The 21,921-nt window shown below is 17.8% G+C and overlaps 1 non-coding gene across 1 annotated transcript; it reads right to left on the bottom strand.

Annotated features, from left to right (window-relative positions):
* Positions 1-18,609: 18,609 nt before the first annotated feature.
* On the bottom strand, positions 18,610-18,681 carry Trnaw-cca (transfer RNA tryptophan (anticodon CCA)). The gene has a single exon. It is a non-coding gene; the product is annotated as a tRNA-Trp (tRNA).
* Between the last annotated feature and the right edge of the window lie 3,240 nt (positions 18,682-21,921).

The following is a 21,921-nucleotide window of genomic DNA, read 5'->3' as shown; positions in this document are numbered from 1 at the left end:
AATTTTTTTTCATGATTTGCAAGAAATTTTTTAAATCTATATTTTAAAATTGAAATTATTTTTTTATTTAAATTATAAATATCTAAATAATCATTCATTTTATTGATTAAAAATGATACAAAATCTGTATAATCTCTATCTTTAAAAGATGATTTTATTTTTTCTTTATATTTTCTATTATTTTTTTGAATTACATCTAAATATAAATCAGATGGTATTTTTTTAAATAAATCATTTTCAAAAATATTTAAATATCACATTGCAATTATTTTACTTAGTAATAAATTATATTTATTAAATGGTGAAATTAATAAACTATGAATATTAACAATATGCATACTAATTAATGGTGAAATACCACTTTCTTTAGATTCATTTATAAATTCAATAAATTGATCAAGATTTGTATTTATTTTGTTAAAATCTTGTATTTTTATAAAATTATTTTTATCAAACAAAACTATTTCATTTGTTGTTCTAAAAATTTTATTTTCAAAATTATTTTCATCATTATCCAACATTTGAAATAACATTAAAAAATTACCACGATGAATAGGTTTGTTTTTTGTTAAAAATATATTTAAAACATCATATAAATTATTTATTATATTTTCCATTTTATTACTTGGGTTTTTTTTATTAATAATATTTTTTACTTCTCTTGAATTTAGATCATATCCTATATCTTTTAACAACAAAACAATTTTGTTGATTATATTTTTTTCATGATTTTTTTTATTATCAAAATTACTTTGTAAATCTTCTTTAATTTTTTTATTAAATATTTTTACTTCTCTTTGAATTTTTTTTTCATTAATCCAAATTTTTTCACCATTTAAAAAAAATAAATTAATTTTCATACTTAAATTATAAATCATAAAAATAAATTTGTCAACAACTTTGTCAACAACTTTGTAAATAATATTGTAAACAACAAAAAAATCTAATATTAAAAGTAAAAAAATACATATATATTAAATTAATATAATTATTAATATATTATTAATTTCATATAATATTTATTTATAATTTTTTTTAAAAATAAAAAATATTTTTAAAATATTATAAATACCCTATTTTTATTATTTTTTATAGAATTTAATAAATTTAATTCATTTTTAATTAAAAATGAATTATAAGTATTAAAATATTAAAATTCAATTATTTAAGTTTTAAAATAATAAATTTAACATATTTAAAATATAAAAAATATGTTAAATTAAATATTTTTAATTTATTTTTTATATAAATGATCAAAAATATTTAATGGTCCTAATTTTTTATTTAAATCAATATTTTTTATTTTATTGAAAAAATCTTCCAATATTTTTTCTTCACTATTTTCTTCAAAATCATTGTTTACTTCAGTAATTGATGGAGTAATTGATTGATCTGTTTCGTCATTTTTTGATTCTATTACTTTTTTTAATTCAAAAAATATTTGATTAAATCTTGTAGAATATAATCCTATTTTTTCATCATCATTTTTATAAATAAAACTATCAAAATAAATTTTCTTATGTTTTTTATTAAAATATTTTTCTAAATCTTTATAAACTTTAAAATCTGATTTACTTGCACCTAATTTTGAATCAAATTTAATTGTATGAGTATAACCATCTTTTATAAATGTAATTTTTTTATCAATGCTTGGATGATTATGAACTAAAAAAAAACCATTTATTTTTTTTTTAAATTTTGAATTATTCAATAATTCAAAAAACTTTTTAATAATTATTCCAGGATTAACTTTATTTTCTAGTCCTTTTGTACTTTCAATAATATCAAAAGTATCATCTTCATTTCATAATACTAATAAAGCATACTCATTTTTAATTTTTCCATTTGGTAAATTTTTCTTTTTGTCTTCAAATCAATCATTAACTTTTTTTCAAATATTATCTTTAATTTTTAAATAATATTTATTATTACTTGTATCTATTAATTTATATGTTTTTAAAACTTCATTTTTATCTATATAATTATCTAAATCAAATTTAAAATAATAAAAAGTAAAAATAATAAGTAACAAAAAAATAAAAAAATTCAGAATTCCAAAAAATTTCATAATAAATTATTTTTTTATAAAATTATTTAATATCCAAAATTTCAATTCTATATGGATTTATTGGATTTTTTATAAAAATTGTATCACCTTTTCGTTTATTTAAAATTGAACTACCTAAAATTGATACATTTGAAATAACATTATTTTCAATATCAACATCAAAACTTGTTCCAATTTTTACTTTCATAATTTTATTTGTATCTAAAATTTTAAATTCAACAATACTACCAATTCTAATTAAATTATCATTTTTTTCTTTTACTAATTTGTAATTTTCAAGAACTTCATTTAATTCAACAATTCTTTTTTCAATTATTGCTTGTTTTTCTTTAGCTGCATCATATTCAGCATTTTCAGATAAATCACCTTGTTCTCTTGCAGTTTTAACTTCTTTAATTATATTTGGACGTTTTACTTCTTTAAGATCTTTTAATTCATCTTTTAATTCTTTAACATTTTCTTTTGTTAAAAATAATTTATTTTCTTTTAAATTTTTATTATTCATAATTTATATTAATTTTATATCAATTTTTTTTATAATAATTATAAATAATGAATAAAATAAAACAATATAAAAAATTAATAAAAAATATAGTTTATGATTTATCAATACAATTTAAAAATGAAATGAATTATTCATTTTTTTATTATTATTTTTTTTTAAAAAAAAATATTTTTAAATTATTTTTTTTTGAAAAAGAAATAAAATTTTTAACATTATATTTTTTTATATTTTTAGATTTAATAAATGAAAACATAAATACAAATATTAATAATTGTATAAAATATTTTCTTATATTTTATTTAATTAATTTTTCATCTCAAAAGATAAAACAAAAAACCGAAATTGAAAAAAAAATATTAAATTTTTTTAAAAAAAAATATTTTAAAAAAATAATGATTTTTTTAAAAGAAAATAATTTTAAAATTAAAAATATTATTCCAGAATTTAAATCAAAAACATATGTAAATTGAAAAAAATTTTCAAATAAAAAAATTATTTTATATGCAAATTTTTTTGAATTATTAATTTATAATATAAAAAATAAAAATATTTTTGAAAAAGAAATTAATTATAATTTAGGATATTCTTTAGCAATTGCAACATTTGTAAATTTTGAAAGAAAAAAATATAATTTTAAATTCATAAAACGTTTTAATCCAACAAATAAAATTAAAACAGATTTATTTTTTACAAAACTTTATTTTTGAACATATATTGTAAAATATCTTAAAATATATTCACCATATAAATACAATCATTTCATATTAAAATTTAATGATTTATTAAATTAAAAAATAAATACTAATCCAGAAGTTAAAATTGATCCAAAAATACTTCCAAATAAATTTCATTTATTCATATTGTTTATATCAAAAAAAGGCTTATTAATAATTTTTGAAAATGAAAAATCACCATAATTTATAATACCTCTACTTTCATATTCATCAATATTTTCATTTGCATTATTTATAGATTGAATTTCGGTTTTTGTTTTTTCAAAATTTATTGTTTGTTCTTTCAACAAATTAAAAAATTTATTATTTAAATATGGATTTTCTTTTATTTTTTCCATAATAAAATTGTTATTTATGATTAATGTATTTAAAAAATTTTCAAATAAATCTATAATTTCTTTTTCTTTATTAAAAAAAGAATCAAAATTATTATTTAAATTAATATTTTTTTTAATTAAAAAATCATTTATATTCAATAAATATTCATCTATTTTATTTAAAATATTTGTAATTTTTAATAAATTTTTTTTATTTTGATTATATTTATAAATATAACCTCATCCATTTTTTAAAGATTCTTGAATTAATGTTTGATTTGTAAATGTTTCATCAAGATATTTTCCTGTAGGTTTTTGATAGTAAAGTCTTTTTTTACTATATAAATAAAAATATATTGATTCATTTACCACACCTTCACAAATAGCATAATTACCTGCATTTCTAATTTCAAAATAATTTGGAAAAAATTCTTTTCCTGGATTTCTTGTTTTTCAAAAATTAAATCTTGATTTTGATTTAATTCATAACCAAAATCTTTCAATATCTAATTTATTTACTTCATCATCAAATTCTTCAGAATTTACATTTTTTTTAAAATTATTAATTTTTTCTAAATTAAAATTTTCTTTATTTAAATTAGATATAAATTGTAAAATAAAACTTTTAATTATTTTAATTTTAGATTTTTTTTCATTTAATAAATTTTTAAAAATATTTTCTATTAATATTTTTTGATTAAATACAATTACTCTTTTTATTAAAAAATTTTTTAAAATATGTTTATTTTTTTTAAAAAAATTTTTAATTTTTAATTTATTTGAAATAATATTTAAATTTCCTTTATCATCTAAATCACTACCATCATCTTCATCATTATCAATATTTAAAAAATTATTTTTATTTTCATCATAATTTAAGTAAAAAAAAGAATTTTTTTTCAATACTAAATATTTAATATATTCATCTTCTTTAACAATTTCATCATATATTGTTTTTAAATCAAATTTTTTAATTGGATCTTCATTTAAATCTAAAAATATATTTAATAATAATTTTAATTCATCAGAATTTAAATTTGAACTTAATTTTTTAATTTTATTTTTAAAAAAATCTATTTTGTTTTTTGTATTTTCATTTGTTTTAATTAATTTTTTAATATTTTCTTTTTTTTCATTTAATAATTTTTTATTATTTTTAAATAAAATACAATTAATTATTGAAAGAGAAATTATTGCAATTAATGAAATTATTAGTAACAATAAAAATATTTTTCTTTTATTTTGAATTTTAATTTTTTTAATCATTTTTTAAATTTTTAACTTTGAATTTTTTTTGTAAAAAAATACTAAAATATTCATTTTTCCCAAAAACAACATGATCTATTAATGGAACATTTAATTTATATGAAATATCTTTAATTATTGATGTTGTTTTTATATCTTGTTCTGATGGATTTGAATTTCCGGATGGATGATTATGTACACATATCATTTTTCTTGAATTATTTTTTAATGCATAACTAAAAATATCTCTTAAATCAATAACTATTTCTCTAAATGTACCTTGATATAATTGTGTTTTATTGATAATTTCATTTTTTGTATTTAACAATAAAACATAAAAATGTTCTTGTTTTTCATTTTCAAATTCATATTCTAAAAATTTATAAACATCTTTTGGATGTTTAATTTTTGTTATCTCTGTTTCTGTTTTAAAAACTTTAATTCTTTTTACAAATTCAAATGTTGCTTGTAATTCTATAGCTTTTGCAATTCCGATACCTTTTACTTGCATTATTTCTTTTCTTTCAATATTTAAAAGTTTTGAAAAACCACCTGCTTTTTCAATTAATTTTTGTGCAGTTATTAAAACTGAACAATCTTTTGAACCAGTTCTTAAAAATAAAGCAATTAGTTCATTATTTGATAATGAACTAAAACCATTTTTTAAAGCTTTTTCTCTTGGTTTTTCAGAATTTAAAATTTTTTTAAAACTCATTTTATTCAAAATAATTTTTTAATCCTATTCTTATTTTTTCATCTTGTTTTATTTCTTTTTGTTCATGATCTTCTCATGAAGCTTTACCAAAACCATTTATATGTAAATTTGATTTATTTGAAAATAAACTTCTAAACACTGAAAATGTTATTAAACTCATTGCTCAAACAGCAAGAAAATTTGCTCCTCCTTTTATTTTAGATTTTTGAATTTTATTTATTTTTTTTCAATTTTTATTCATAAAAAATATTAATTCCTTTCATAAAATATTAGAATTTAAATTATTTTTTTTCTTTTTTAAAAATATAAATTTTTAATTAATTATTTTTTTTTATATTAAAATTAATTAATATATGTCAAATAATTTAAATAATATTTTTATTGAAAATGATTCTTTAAAAAAAGAGTTTATTTTTAAAAATAATAAAGTAGTTGTAGAATTTAATACAATTGCAAATCAAACTGAACAAACAATTTTAATAAAATGAAATGAAACTGTTTCTTTAATTACATTATGTGTTGGTTCTGAACCAACTTCTGGTTCATTTTTACCATTATCTGTTGAATTTCAAGATAATTTATATTCTGTTGGTAAAATTCCTGGTTCATTTTTAAAAAGAGAAGGTAAACCATCAGATTTTTGTGTTTTATCATCTAGATTAATAGATCGTTCAATAAGGAATTTGTTTCCAAAAAATTTTAGAAATGAAATACAAATAATTGTTAATCCATTGTCAATTGATTATTCAGTTGATATAAGAACTATATCTATAATTGCAGTGTCTTTAGCACTAAATAGTTCTAGTTTACCAATTAATATTAAATTTTCTTCTGTTGTTGTTGGTATTGTAAATGATGAATTTATAATAAATCCAAATAATAATCAAATGAATGAATCAATATTAGAATTATTTTTAACTGGTACAAAAGAAGAGATAAATATGATTGAAATGAGTGGTAAAGAAATTCCTGAAGAAACTTTATTAAAAGCAATTAAATTTGGTCATAATTATATTAAAGAAACTATATTATTTCAAGAAAATATTTTAAAAGATTTAAAAATTATTAAAAAAGAATATACATTTGAAATGTTTGATGAAAATACATTAAAAAAAGAAATAATTTCAAAATTTAATAGTCAAATAAATGATTTAATTGAAAATTCTTCTAATAAATTACGTACAAAAAAAACAAAAAATATTGAAAATTTAGTTAAAAATGAATTTTTAAAAGATGAAAAATACAGTGATATTGAAAATTTTTCTGAAAAATTAATAAATTGTCTTTGAGAAATTTTTAAAGAAAAAGTAAGAAATTATACAATTAATAACAAAAAAAGAATTGATGGAAGAGATTTTAATACTATAAGAAATTTATCAGCAAAAATAGACTTTTTACCTTTAGTACACAGTTCTGCAATTTTTAGTAGAGGTCAAACACAAACATTATCAATTCTTACATTAGGTCCAGTTTCAGATAAACAAATAATTGATAATATTACAAAACAAGAAGAAAAATATTTTTTACATCATTATAAAGCTTTACCATATTCAGTTGGTCAAGTTACACGTTTACGTGGTGTATCAAGAAGAGAAGTTGGACATGGATTTTTAGCTGAAAAAGCTTTTAAATGAATTATTCCAAGTATTGAAGAATTTCCATATACAATAAGAATAATTTCAGATGTTTTATCTTCAAATGGTTCTTCATCACAATCAGCAATTTGTTCAGCATCATTATCATTATTAGCTGCTGGTGTTCCAGTTAAAACACAAATAGCTGGTATTGCAACAGGATTGATTAAAAATGGAGATGAATACAATTTACTTTCTGATATTCAAGCATGAGAAGATTTCTTTGGCGATATGGATTTTAAAGTTTCTGGTTCAAAAAAAGGAATTTGTTCAATTCAAGTAGATTTAAAAATAAGTGGTTTACCAATTAATATTATTGAAAAAATATTAAAAAAAGCAAAAATTGATAGATTAAAAGTTCTTGAAGTATTAAACAAAATTATTGACAAACCAAGATCTAAATTATCTAAAAATGCAATTAAATTTAAAAAAATTAAAGTTGATATTGATGATATTGGAAAAATTGTTGGTCCAAGTGGTAAAAATATAAAAAAAATAATTTCTGAAACAAAACAAACATCTATTGATATAAATGATGATGGAATAATTTATATTTATCATAAAGATTTAGAAATGATTGAAAAAGCAGTACAAATGATAAAAAACATTAATGGTAATAATGAAAATTTAAATATTGGAGACGAATTTATTGCAAAGGTTGTAAAAATAATGGATTTTGGTATATTTGTAAATAAAATTGACACAAAAACAAGTGGATTAATTCATGTTTCAAATTTATCAAATCAATATATAAGAAAAATAGAAGATTTTATAACTTTAAATGAAAAAGTTTTAGTTAAAATTATAGATATTAACGAAAAAAAACAAATTAGTCTTAAATTATTAAAAAAAATTAAATAATTATGCAAATTAAAGCTTTTACTCTTGGTGGTTTAGATGAATTAGGAAAAGTATGTTTTGTAATTGAAATACAAGATGAAATTTATGTATTTGATGCAGGATTAAAATATTTTAATAATATTGATCTTGGAGATAATATTATAATTCCAGATTTTGATTATTTAATACAAAATAAAAATAAAATTAAAGGAATATTTATAACAAAAATAGACATAAGTGATGCTTATTCTATTAAATATTTACTTTCATCACTTAAAAATAAAATAAATATTTATACTTCTAAAATAAATAAAGATATGATGTCAGATATTGGTCTTTTAACAAAAGAGCAAGTAACAAAAAATGTAAAAATCATACAAGATTATTATGTAAAAATTGGTAAAAATCAAGTTAAAAAATTTAATACTGCATCAAATTTACCTGGTAGTTGTGGATTTTCAATTAAAACAAATGATGGACTTATAATTTATACTGGTTCATTTGTTTTAGAAACTAATAAAGAAAACAATATTTTTAATACAAATTTAAAAAATATAAAAAATGATAATAAAAAAGTACTTTTATTAATAAGTAACGTTTCAAATGCAAACACAAATAGTTTTAGTGTACCAAAAACAAGAGTTGATACATGATTAAATAAAGCAATTGATTCAACAAGAGAAAATATTTATATATGTTGTTATGATAATGATTGATATAAAATTCATAATATAATTAAAAATTTAGAACAATTTAAAGAAAATTTTAATATTTCTTTTTTTGATAAAAAATTTCATGATTTTTACTTAAAAATTATGAAAAACACAGATCCAATATATAATTCTGTAAAATTTATAGATTTTACAGATATTAAACGTTCAAATTTTAAAAGAAATGTTATAATTTTAACTGGTGATCAAAAATGACTTTTTTCACGTATTACAAGACTTATTTCTCAAACAAATTTAAATACAAAATTAACAAAAAAAGATTCAGTTTTATTACTTGGTGAAAATAAATTTAATTTAGAATTATCAATTGTAAATATTTTAAATGAATTATATAAAACAGATGCTAAAATATTTTTTATTTCACAAAAAGAAATAATTCCAGTTGAAGCCGGAATTGAAGATTTAAGATATTTATGTAATCAAATAGAACCAGAATACTTTATTCCATTTAATGCATATCATAAAGAAATATATCTGACACAAAAAAAACTATCTGATAGTTTAGATAAAAATAAAATTTTGGTTTTAAACAATGGTGATGTTGTAACATTTAAAAATGGTATAAAAACAAAAGAAATAACAACTATTAAAAATGGTAGTGTTTTTATAAATACATTAACATTTGATAATATAAAAGAATCAATATTAAATGAACGTAGAATTTTAGGTACTTTTGGAATTGTTTTTGTTTCACTTGGATTTGGATATAAAAATGAAAAATACACTCTTTCTACAAAAATAAAAATTGATTTTATAGGTATTAATTCAAATGAAAAAAAATTATTAAATATTGAAAAAAAAATAAAAACAGGAATTAAAGATTTATTTATAAATAAAATAAATGAAATAAAAATACCAAGTAATATATCAATTTTAGTAAAAAAAATAAGTGAAAAAATTATAAAAAAAGAAATTAATAATTTACCATTTATAATACCTATGATTAAAAATATTTAAAAAAATTATTGTGAAAAAAAATATTTTATTATTTCCTGGATGTTTTGATCCATTTCATATTCAACATAAAAATATAATTGAAAATTTAAAAAATAATAAAAAATATGATGAATTTTGAATTTTAATAAATAAAAATTCAAAAGAAAAAAATATAATTTCTGATTTTAAACATAGATTAAAAATGGTTGAATTAAATATTTTACAAAATAAAAAAATAAAAATATTTAAAGAGCCTATTGGTTTTTTTACTCAAGAAATTATTAAAAATTTTAAAAAGAAAAATAAAGATTATTCTTTTTCATTAATCCTTGGTATGGATCAGGTTAATAATTTATTAAACTGAAAAAAATCTGAAGAATTAAATAAATTAACTAAAATTATTGCAATTCCAAGAGAAAATTTTAAATTTGATAAAAAAGTTAAAAATAAATATGATGTTGAATTAATTAAAGATTTAAAAATAAATAACTTTAATAGTACTGAAATTAGAACAGGAAAATCATGAAATTTTTTAACTAAAATATCAAAAAAGTATATTATTGAAAAACATTTATATTTTGAAAATATTCTTAAAAACAATATGTCAAACAAAAGATTTATACATTCTATAGAAGTTGCTAAATTAAGTAAAAAAATTGCAAATTTTTATAACTTAAACAAATTAGAAGAAATGGCATATATTGCAGGTTTATTTCATGATTTAACAAAAGAATGAGATGAAAAAAAACATTTATTTTTTTTAAAAAATTTAAATGTTAATTTAAACTTAATTAAAAAAATACCATTTCCAATTTGACATAGTAAAACATCTTTCTTATTTGTAAAAAACAATTTAAAAATATTAAATAAAAATATTCTTGATGCAATAAAATTTCATACAACTGCAAAAAAAAATATGAATGATTTAGCAAAAATTTTATATATAGCTGATAAATTAGAAATTTCAAAAACAGGATTAAATTTTAAAGAATTAAAAAAAATTTGAAAAAATAAAAGTTTATGTAAAATATTTAAGCAAACATTTTTTAAACAAGTTGAAAAAATAAAAAACAAAGGTCTTAAATTAACAAAAATTGGAAAAGAAGCTTTTGATTTTTATATATCAAAAAAATAATTTTTTAATTTTTTTCTTTTATATTTTCAAATATATTTGTTATTTTTTCTAATTCTAATAATTCTTTGTCATATTTAAAAATTAATTTAGGAACTTTTCTATGATGTCATTTAATAGATATTTTTTTCTTAATAAATGATATTTGTGATTTCAAAAATTCAATTGATCTTTCTTCATTAAATTCTTTATTTGATGAAGTATAAAAAATAATTGCATGATTTAAATCTTTTGTAAGTTTAATTCTACTTATATTTATGTATTTATAATTTTTATTTGTCATAAAAATAAATACATTCATTAAAATTCTATGAAATTCAGAAGATAATTTTTTATTAGTATAAGAAATTTTATTTATCATTTTTTTCTTGAATTATTTCAAATTGTTCAATAATATCATTTATTTCAAATTTAAATGGTTTTAAAAACAAAACACCACATGTTTGTTTTGTTTTTACAGAATCTATTTCATCTTTTTCATGACGTATTGTTAATATTTTTTGTTTATCAATTATAATTTCTTTATTTCTTATAACTCTTAATAAATTTTTTGATTTTGATATTACACCCTCTTCAACAATTCCACCAGCAATTGTTCCAAATTTTGAATGAACAAAAAGATTTGTAACTTTCATTTTTCCAATTATTTTGATTTTTTCTTTTTTTATATGTTTACCATAAATAAATTCTTCTAATTTTTCAATTAATTTATAAATTAATTTATATTCAAAATAATTAATTGATTTTTCTTTTAATTCTTTTTTAATTGAAGATTTAATTTTTAAATTATAAGTTAAAACAAAAGAATTGTTTTTTTGTGCTAATTTAATGTCATTTATGTTTAATTCACCAATATCTAAAATAATAAAATTTAATTTATTTTTTGTATTTATTTTTAATAATTTAGAAATTAATTTAACAATAACTTCTTCTGAACCTTTTGTATCAACTTTTAAAATGATATTAATTTTATTTTTAATATCTTTTTTAAACATATTATCAAATGATTTATTAAGTATTTTATTTTTTTGTTCAGCAATTTTTTCTAATTTAAATTGAGATAAATTTTTTACAATTTGTGAATTTTCAAAATTATAAACAAAAGAACCAACTAAAGGTGTTGATTGAAAACCATTTATTAAAACACAATCACCTGCTTCAACAACTTTTAAATTATTTCCTTTATCATCTTTTAAATTCTTTATACATCCAATAATTTGATTTGAAATGACTCAATCTTTTATTTTTAATTTACCTGACTTAACTATAACAGAAACTAATGGACCTGAAGAACCAATATATGAATCAAGAACAATAGCTCTACAAAAATTACTTTCTTTTGTGCTTGGATTTATCTCTTTTTCTTTATCTAAAATACAATCTAAAAGTTCATTAACATTAATATTATTTTTTGCCGAACCTTTAATAAAAATTGTTTTACCACCCCATTTACTTGGAATTAATTCAAATTCTGATAATTTTTTTTCAATATTATCAATATTAAAATTTGGTAAATCTAATTTATTTACAAATACAATAATTGGTATTTTTGATTTTTTTGCTAATTTAATTGATTCAATAGTTTGTTCTTTTACACCTTCAGTACCAGAAACTAATAAAATAACTAAATCAGTAATTTCAGTACCTCTTTGTCTCATTGAATTAAAAAATTCATGGCCAGGAGTATCAATAAAAACTATTTTTTTATTTTTATATCAAACTTTATAAGCACCTAATTTTTGAGTTATAGCACCTATTTCTTTTGATGTTATATTTGATTTTCTAATTGTATCAAGTAAAGTTGTTTTTCCATGATCAACATGTCCCATAATTGTTACAATTAATGGTCTTTTTTGATTTTTTATTTTTTTATTTTTTTCAAAATAATGTTGTAATTTTTCAAAAAATTCTAATTTATTAACTTTTTTAAATTCAAAACCCAATTCCAAAAATAATTCTTGTAAAATTTCATCTGATAATAATTCATCATTTTTATATTTTTTTAAAGGGTTTATTATGTTTAATTTTTTTTTAATTTCTTGAAAATCAATATTTAAAAAATCATTTATTTTTTCAATAGAAAGTTTTCCACAATAACAAATTAAATCTTTTTCTATAAATGCAAAAGATTCTAATTTTTTATTTAATTCTCTTATTTTTGTTAATGTTAATTTATTCATCTTTTTTTATAAAAAAGAGAATTAAATATTATAATTATTCAATCTCTTTACACTTTACTAATATTTCTTTTGAAACTTCTAAATTTTCAAGATCTTCATATGAAAGATTTCCATTTAATAAAATTTCATTAAGTTCTTTCCCAAATTCTTCAATTGTTTCAATTTGAAATTCAAATTCAGTAATTTTTTCTAATAATTCCTTTCATGTATTTCCACGTCTACTAATTGATTCATATTGTTCTTTAATAACAATAATTCTTACTTTTTTATTTTCTTTATCAATAATTTTTAAATTAACAACTTTAATAGGTGTGCATGCATTTAATAAAAATTTTTCTATATTATCATTTCATAAAAATACATCTATTTTTTCATTTTTTAATTCACCAGAAATAGCAGAAATTCTTGTTCCACCTTTTCCAACACATGAACCAATTGCATCAATTGATTGATCTAATGATTTTATTGCAACTTTTGCTCTTACACCTGGTACATGTAAAATTTTTACAATTTTAATTAATCCAACATTTATTTCTGGAACCTCTAATTTAAATAATAATTTTAAAAATTCTACATCAGTTCTTGAACCCATTATTTGACCATACTGATTATTTAAAAAAACTTCTTTAACATAAAATTTTACAATTTGATTTGGTAAAAATGTTTGATATGGAATCAATTCTTCTCTTGGAATAAATGCAATTATTCCACCAACATCTATTAAAATACGTTTATAATCAATATTTTCAACAGTACCAGATAAAATTTTTCCTTTTTTAGAAGAATATAATTCATAATTTTTTTCACTTTGTAAAATATTTATTGCATGTTTTATTCTTTGTTTTACTCTACTAACTGAAAAATGTGAAAATGACAATAAATCAAATGGAACAATTAAAGTTTCTCCAATTTGTATATTTTTATTAATTTTTTTTGCATCTTCTAATAAAATTTCTGAATCTGGAAAATCATCACTTTTTGTTTTTACAACATCTAATTCTTCAAATGATTTTAAAATACCATCTTTTTCACTACCTTCAAAAATTAAATCTCTTTTTACTAATTTTGACTTTAAATAAGTATTATTAATTGCATCTTTAATAATATTAAAAATTTGAATTCTTGATATACCTTTTTCTTCTTTAAGTTTATCTATTTGTAAATTTATATTAATCTCATTTTTTTTCATATTTAAAAGAAAAATTAGATATTTTTTATATCTAATAATTATAAATATTATATATCTAATATTTATAAATATTTTAAATGATAATTATATAAATTTTTAAAAAATAAATTTTGATTGTTTAAATTTATCAAGTTTTTCTAAAACACCCATATTTTGAAGAACTTTAAAAACAGTTTTATTAACTTTTGTTCTGTTTTTAAAATCATTTGAAGAACTAAATGGTTTAATTTTTCTTTCATAAAGAATTTTTTTTGCAAGTTCTATACCCAAACCATCAACTGAAATCAATGGTGGAATAATTTTTTTAATACCATCTTCATTTATAATTTGAAACTTTAAACTATCTGATTTTTCCAAATTTAATTTTTCAAATTTAATGCCTCTTGCTAACATCTCATTTGCTGTTTCATAAAATGTATACAGTTTTTTTTCTTTAGGTGTTAGTTTTTTTTCTTTATTATTTAAAATATTAATTAAACTAACAAGTTTTTTTTCAACTGCTTTTTTACCTAATAAAACTGTTTTTAAATCAAAAACATCCATTCTTATTGAAAAATAAGTTGTATAAAATTCAACAGGATAATAAATTTTATATCATGCAAAACGACATGCCATAATTGTATATGCAGTAGCATGTGCTTTTGGGAACATATAAGAAATTTTTTGACATGAATCAATAAATCATTTTGGAATTTGTTTTTTTTGTAATTCTTTTTCCTGTTTTATATTTAAACCCTTACCTTTCTTTACAATTATCATAAAATTATATGCATCATTTAAACTTAAACCTCATTCCATTAACATTCTCATAATGTCATCACGACAACCTATTACATTTTGGAAAGTTCAATCTTCATTTTTCATTAATAAATCTTTTGCATTTGACTCTCAAACATTTGTACCATGTGATAAACCAGAAACAGAAATTAAATCTGCAAATGAAGAAACATTTCTTTCTTTTAAAATTCGTCTAACAAAAATCGTTCCAAATTCTGGTAATCCAATTGTACCAGTTGTTTCATTTAAAACATCTGATGGTTTAATACCTAAAACTTTTATATCTGAAAATAATTTTATTATTTTTGAATCATAAAAATCAATATTTTTAGGATCCTTTTTTGTTAATTTAAAAAGTATCTTTAAAGCAGTTGGATCATCATGACCTAAAACATCTAATTTTAATAATTTATTTTTTAAAACATGATAATCAAAATGTGTTGTTAATGATTTACTTTTATCATTTGATGGAAAATTATATGGTGTAAAATCAAAAATATTTTTATTAGCTGGAATAATAATAAGTCCTCCAGGATGTTGTCCAGTAGTTTTTTTTACACCAACACAATTATATGAAATTTTCATTTTTTCTTCAAATGTATATTTATCTAAAATATCTTTTTTTTCTATATATTCCATTAAATAACCATATGCTGTTTTTTTTGCAACAGTTGAAATAGTACCAGCACGAAAAACTTTATTTTTTCCTATTTTTTCAGTAATATAATTAATTACAAATTTAATAGCTCTTTCTTGAAATTCACCTGAAAAATTAAGATCAATATCTGGTACAGATTTTGCATCAATACCAAGAAAAGATTCAAAAGCAATTGTTTGTCCATTTCTTTTTAATTTTATATTACAATTAGGACAAAACATAATTGGAATATCAAAACCAGATAAATATTTTTTATTATCTGCTCATTTAAAATAAAAACATTTATTACAATGATAATGTGGCTCTAATGGATTTACTTCTGTAATATCTAAACAAAAAGCTAAAAATGATGAACCAACTGAACCTCTTGAACCAATTAAGTAACCCATTTTTAAAGAATAATTTGATAATTCATAAGCTAATAAATAAATAGTAGAAAATTTTTGTTTAATAACTTGATCTAACTCAAAATTAAATCTTTTTAATATTTTTTTATCAAAATTTGTTCCATATTTTTCTTTAAATTTAAATAAAGATATTTCTTTTAAAATTTTATCTGCATTTTTTATTTCAGGTAAATTTAATTTATCTTCAAAAATTAATTTATCTTGAATTAAATCAGATAATTTATTTGTATTTTTAATAACAATTTCTTGTATTAAATCTTTATCATTTAAAAAATTAAAATCTTGTAACATTTCATTTGTAGTTCTAAAATGTTGATTTGGAGTTTCTTTTATTTTTCCATCAAAATCATTTAATGGATGTATAGATCCTTTAAGTTGTTTTGTAGAAATAAAAATATCTCTATATAACTTATCTTTTGGATCAACATAATGTACATCACCAGTTGCAATTATTAATTTATTATATTTTTTACATGTTTGAATAATTCTTTTTATTACATCAATTAAATTTTCTTTACTTATTATTTCTTTGTATATTAAATGTGAATAAACTTCTAGTGGTTGAATTTCAATAAAATCATAATATTGTATTAATTTTTCTAAATCTTCTTGAGTTTTTAAATATGCCGCTTCAAATATTTCACTTTTATAACAACCTGCACCAATTAACAAACCTTCTCTATATTTATCTAAAACATTTTTTTCTAAAGTTGGTTTTTTATACAAATAATCTGTATGTGTATATGAAACTAATTTATAAAGATTTTTAATTCCTTTTTGATTTTTTATTAATACATTTATATGATTTGTAAATAAATTATTTCTAATATTAAAATCATTATTTAAAAAATAAACATCTTCAAATTTTATATCATTATCATTAAACATTTTAAAAAAAATTAAAGATAATATTTCTACATCATACAATGCACGATGTGCTTTATGTTTTTCATATTCAACATTATAAAAATTTGCTAATTTTCCTAAACGATGACTTTTAAGAATTTTATTATTTAAATAATATGAAAACATCAATGTATCAAAAATTGGATTTTTTATTTTATTTAAATTAAATTTTCGAAACAATTTATTAACAAAATTAATGTCAAATTTAGCATTATGAGCAACTAAAATATAATTAGAAAAAATATCTTTTATTCTTTTTATAGCATCTTTTTTTGAAATTGAATTTTTATTATACTCATCAATATTAATTCCGGTCAAACTAAGTATAGATTCTGAAATTTTTTTATCAGTTTTAATTAAAAATGATGTTTTTTTTAAAACAATCCCATTTTTAACAACAATTGCTGCAAATTCTATTATTTCATCATAATAAGTTGCTAATCCAGTGGTTTCAGTATCAAAAAAAACAAAAGTTTCATCTTCTAATGAATTATTTGTTTTTTTACTTATTATATTTCCATCAAATGATAAAAAATTAAATTCACATCCTAAAATTAATTTTAAATTATCATGTTTTTTTATATATTTATTTATTTCAAAAAAACTATTTATATTTTCATGATCTGTAAATGCAATAGCTTTATGTCCAAAATGAATTGCTTTTTTAATATATTCTTTAATTTCTCCGACACCATCTAAAGCAGACATTTTAGTATGAACATGAAATTCTATTCTTTTTTCAATTGATGTGTCTTCTCTATCAAAAATTGGTTCAATTTTATCAAAATCAGTAATTTTATAATAATTTTTATCATTTCAAACAGTTTTTTTAATAACAAATGTAAATCAATTATCTTTTTTTAAATCATTTACTTTTTCAGATTTTATAATATTTTTATTTAAAAATGCAAACATTGCACTTTTTTCTGTATCTATAAAAACTTTAATTCTTTTATTATTTTTAAAAACAGAAATTTCAATATCTAAAATTTTACCTCTAACAATAATATTGTTAGATAAAACCGATTTTATATTATTTAAATTTTTATTTTTAATAAGTTTTTTTTGAATATTTTTATATTCTTCTATTTTTTTATTTTTATATTCCAAAAAAGAAATATCTTTTTCAATATTTTGTTCATTTTTAAAAATAATATTTTCAAATAAAATACCTATTTTTTCAAAAAAAATTAATAATTTTTTTTTATATTTTTCGATTTCTTTATATGATTTTGAAATTATTTCTAAATTTTTTGAAATAATTATTTCAAAAATACAATTAATTTCATATTTTTTTAAAAAAAATTTTAAATAATCTAAAATTTGATTCTTGTTATAAAAATCTTTAACATTTTTATTTCAAAATATTTTTATTTTTTTATTATTATTTTTAAAATATAAACTTATTTTTTTATAATCTTTTAAATCAAATGTTTTTTTAAATTTAACAGAAATTAATATTAATTTTTTATCATTTTTAACACAAAAATTATTAATTTCTATAAATTGAAGTAAAAAATCTAAAAATTCGATATTAATTTCTGTTTCTTTTAAAAATTTTTCTTTATTCATTTAAATAATTATAAAATAACTAAAAAATAAAAAATAAAAATTTATTTTTTATTTTTATAATGGCGACAATAGAAGGGATCGAACCTACAATTATGGTTTTGGAGACCATTGTTTTACCAATTAAACTATATTGTCTATATTATTAATATTTTAATTTAAAAAATATTAATAAATATATAAAGAATTAAAATAAAAATTTAATTTTTAAAACATTATTTTTTTAAAAATTCAATTATTGTTCTTATCATAACACCTCTACCTCTATGATTTATATCTGCAGTTCCTGCAATATCTAAATGAATAAATGGTGTTTTTTTTGCAAATGAAAATAAAAATGCAGCAGCATTTGATGAAGTACCTTTATATTCTTTTGAAGCATTTAATAAATCTGCAATTACAGATGATTTCATATATTTAAAATTTTGTTTATGAACCGGTAATCTTCAAACTTCTTCACCACTTTTTTTAGATGCATTTAAAAATTTATTTGCAAATATATCATTATTTGAAAATAAACCACTCATATAATCACCTAAAGTATATGAAATAGCACCAGTTAATGTTGATAATTCAATGATTTCATTAACTTTTAAATTTTCAATTGCATATGTAATTCCATCAGCTAATACCAATCTACCTTCTGCATCAGTATTAGTTATTTCAACTGTTAATCCAGACTTTGATTTAATAACTGATTCAACCAATGTTGCAGTTGAACCGATTAAATTTTCTGTCAAACATGCAATAGCAATAACATTAACATTTAATTTTAATTTTGCAATTGCTTTCATTGTAGAACAAACAATAGCAGCACCTGACATATCAAATTTCATATCAATTTGATATTGTGATGGTTTTAAAGAATAACCACCAGAATCAAAAGTGATTCCTTTTCCAATTAAAGCAGTTGTTTTTTTATTTTTTTTATCTCCAAAATATTTAATTACAACAACTCTAGGTTCTCTTGGTGAACCAGAATTAACTGCTAACAATAAATTCATTTGTTCATTTATTATTTCTTTTTTATTTAAAATTTTAATTTCAACATTATTTAAATCTTTAAATTCTTTAATAATGTCATCAGCAAATGATTTTGGTGTTAAAAAATTAGGTGCTTTATCTTGTAAATCTCTTGCAAAATTTACAGATTCCATTATGATTTTTTTAGAATTTAAAATTTCATTTATTTCATTTTTATCATCATCTAAAATAAAATGAACTTTTTTTAATGATGTTTTTTTTACTTCTTTTTTATATGAAACTGGATTATGTCTTAAATAATAAAAAGATTCTACTAATTTAGAAAAAATTTCTTTTGTTTTAATTTTTTTTGTTTCAAATGTTTTTAAATCAAAATCTAAATCATATCTTTTTGTAACAAAAGCTTGTGAAATAAATTGAACTATTTTTTCAATTGTTATTTCTGATTCTTTACCTAAACATAAATATATTTTATTTTTTTCACTTATTGTCGAATAAGAACCTTCATTTTTTGAAATTAATCAATTATTTAATTTTTTATGATTTTTTTGAAAAAAACCTTCAATAGTCATTTTATATTTTTTTTTATTACCAAATGTAATCATTTAAACACTCCCTTTTATTTTTTTTAATTATTAATTATTACTAATATGATCTACCAAATATTGCTTTAAATTTAGTATTTTCATTACACTTAAAACATTTTTTATTTTCTTTAATTTTATTTAAAAGTCTTGAAGTTGTATTAGTTTCTTTTTTAATTATTTTTTCACACACTTCTTTTCCACAAAAATAAGTTTGATAAATCATATCTTTTTTAGTTATTTTTTTATATTCATCATAATTTTTTATTCATTGAAATTTTTTATTTAATTTTTCAATTGCTTTTTTATATAAAGTTTTATCAATATTTTGAAATATTATTTTTATATTTTCTAAAAAATAATTAAATAAAACATTTTTATTTTTATTTTCAGTTCTTAACTTAAAAGTAATTGTTTTATTTTTAAATTCATTAATACCAATTTCAATTAAAAGTGGTATTCCAAATTTTGTATATTCTTTTTTAAGATAACTAAATGATTTGTTTTCTTTATATATTATTTGAATACGATATCCTTTATTTTTTAAAATATCTTTTATTTCATTACAATATTTTAAAATATTTAAATTATCATTTTTTTTATTTATTATAGGAATTATAATTATTTGTTTATCTGCAATTTCAGTTGGTAAAATTAAACCTTTTTCATCTTTATGTGTTAAAAGTAAACCAGCAATTAATCTTGTTGAAACACCTCATGATGTTTGATGTGGTAAAGAAATTTTATTATCTTTATCTAAAAAATTAATATCAAACATTTTCACAAAACCATGTCCTAAATAATGTACAGTTGATAATTGTAAAAATTGACCATCTGGCAAAATTGTTTCAATTGCTCAAGAATTTTTTGCACCTGCAAATTTTTCAGAAAAAGATTTTTGACCCTCTAAAGTTGGAATTAATAATTTTTTATTAATAAATTCTTTATAAATTTGAAAAATTTTATTACAAAAATCAAATGCTTTTTCTTTTGTTGAATGTAATGTATGACCTTCATTTCAAAAAAATTCAGTAGTTCTTAAAAATGGATTTGTATTATTTTCTCAACGTCAAACATTAGATCATTGATTTAAAAGTATTGGTAAATCACGATATGATTTTAAAATATTTTTAAAATAATATGAAAATAAAACTTCAGATGTAGGTCTTAAAATAAGTTTTTCATTTTGTTCTAATTTTTTTTTACCAATTTCAGTTATAGTTATAAGTTCTGGTTCAAACCCTTTAAAGTTTTCCTTTTCTTTTTTCATATACTTTAATGGAATTAAAGCAGGCATATTAACATTTTCAACATCATTTTTTCGAAAATCATTATCTAAATAAAGTTTTATCAATTCTCAAATTTTTGTAGATCTTGGTGTCATTATCATGGTGCCTTTAAAAAGACCATAAATAAACATATTTGTTTCTTTCAACAAATTAATAAAATTATTATTTTTATTCATATATTTATTTATTTTAAATTATTAATTTTCAAATTTAATTAATATTTAAAAATATTTGTCATATAACCTTTTAATATTTCAGTTTTTGGATCAATTTTATAAAATTTAAAAAAACATTTTATTTTTTTAGATTCTATTTCTAAAAAAAATATTTTTTCTTTTTCTTTTTTATTAATTTTTTGTTTAGTTAAAATAGAACTTATTGTTTCAAAAAAAACAGTTTGTGATTCTTCATCTAAAAAAGAATAAAAAATTTTTTCTGGAACTAAAATTTGTTTAAAAGTTGGTAATTGAATTTTAAAATAAAAATTTTTATTTCTTCAACCACCATAATAATAACAAAAA

The sequence above is a fragment of the Lingula anatina genome, unplaced genomic scaffold (assembly GCF_051362555.1).
Source record: "Lingula anatina isolate TDL-2025a unplaced genomic scaffold, LinAna3.0 unanchor82, whole genome shotgun sequence".
NCBI lineage: Eukaryota > Metazoa > Brachiopoda > Lingulata > Lingulida > Lingulidae > Lingula > Lingula anatina.
This window is presented reverse-complemented; position numbering and strand designations above follow the sequence as displayed.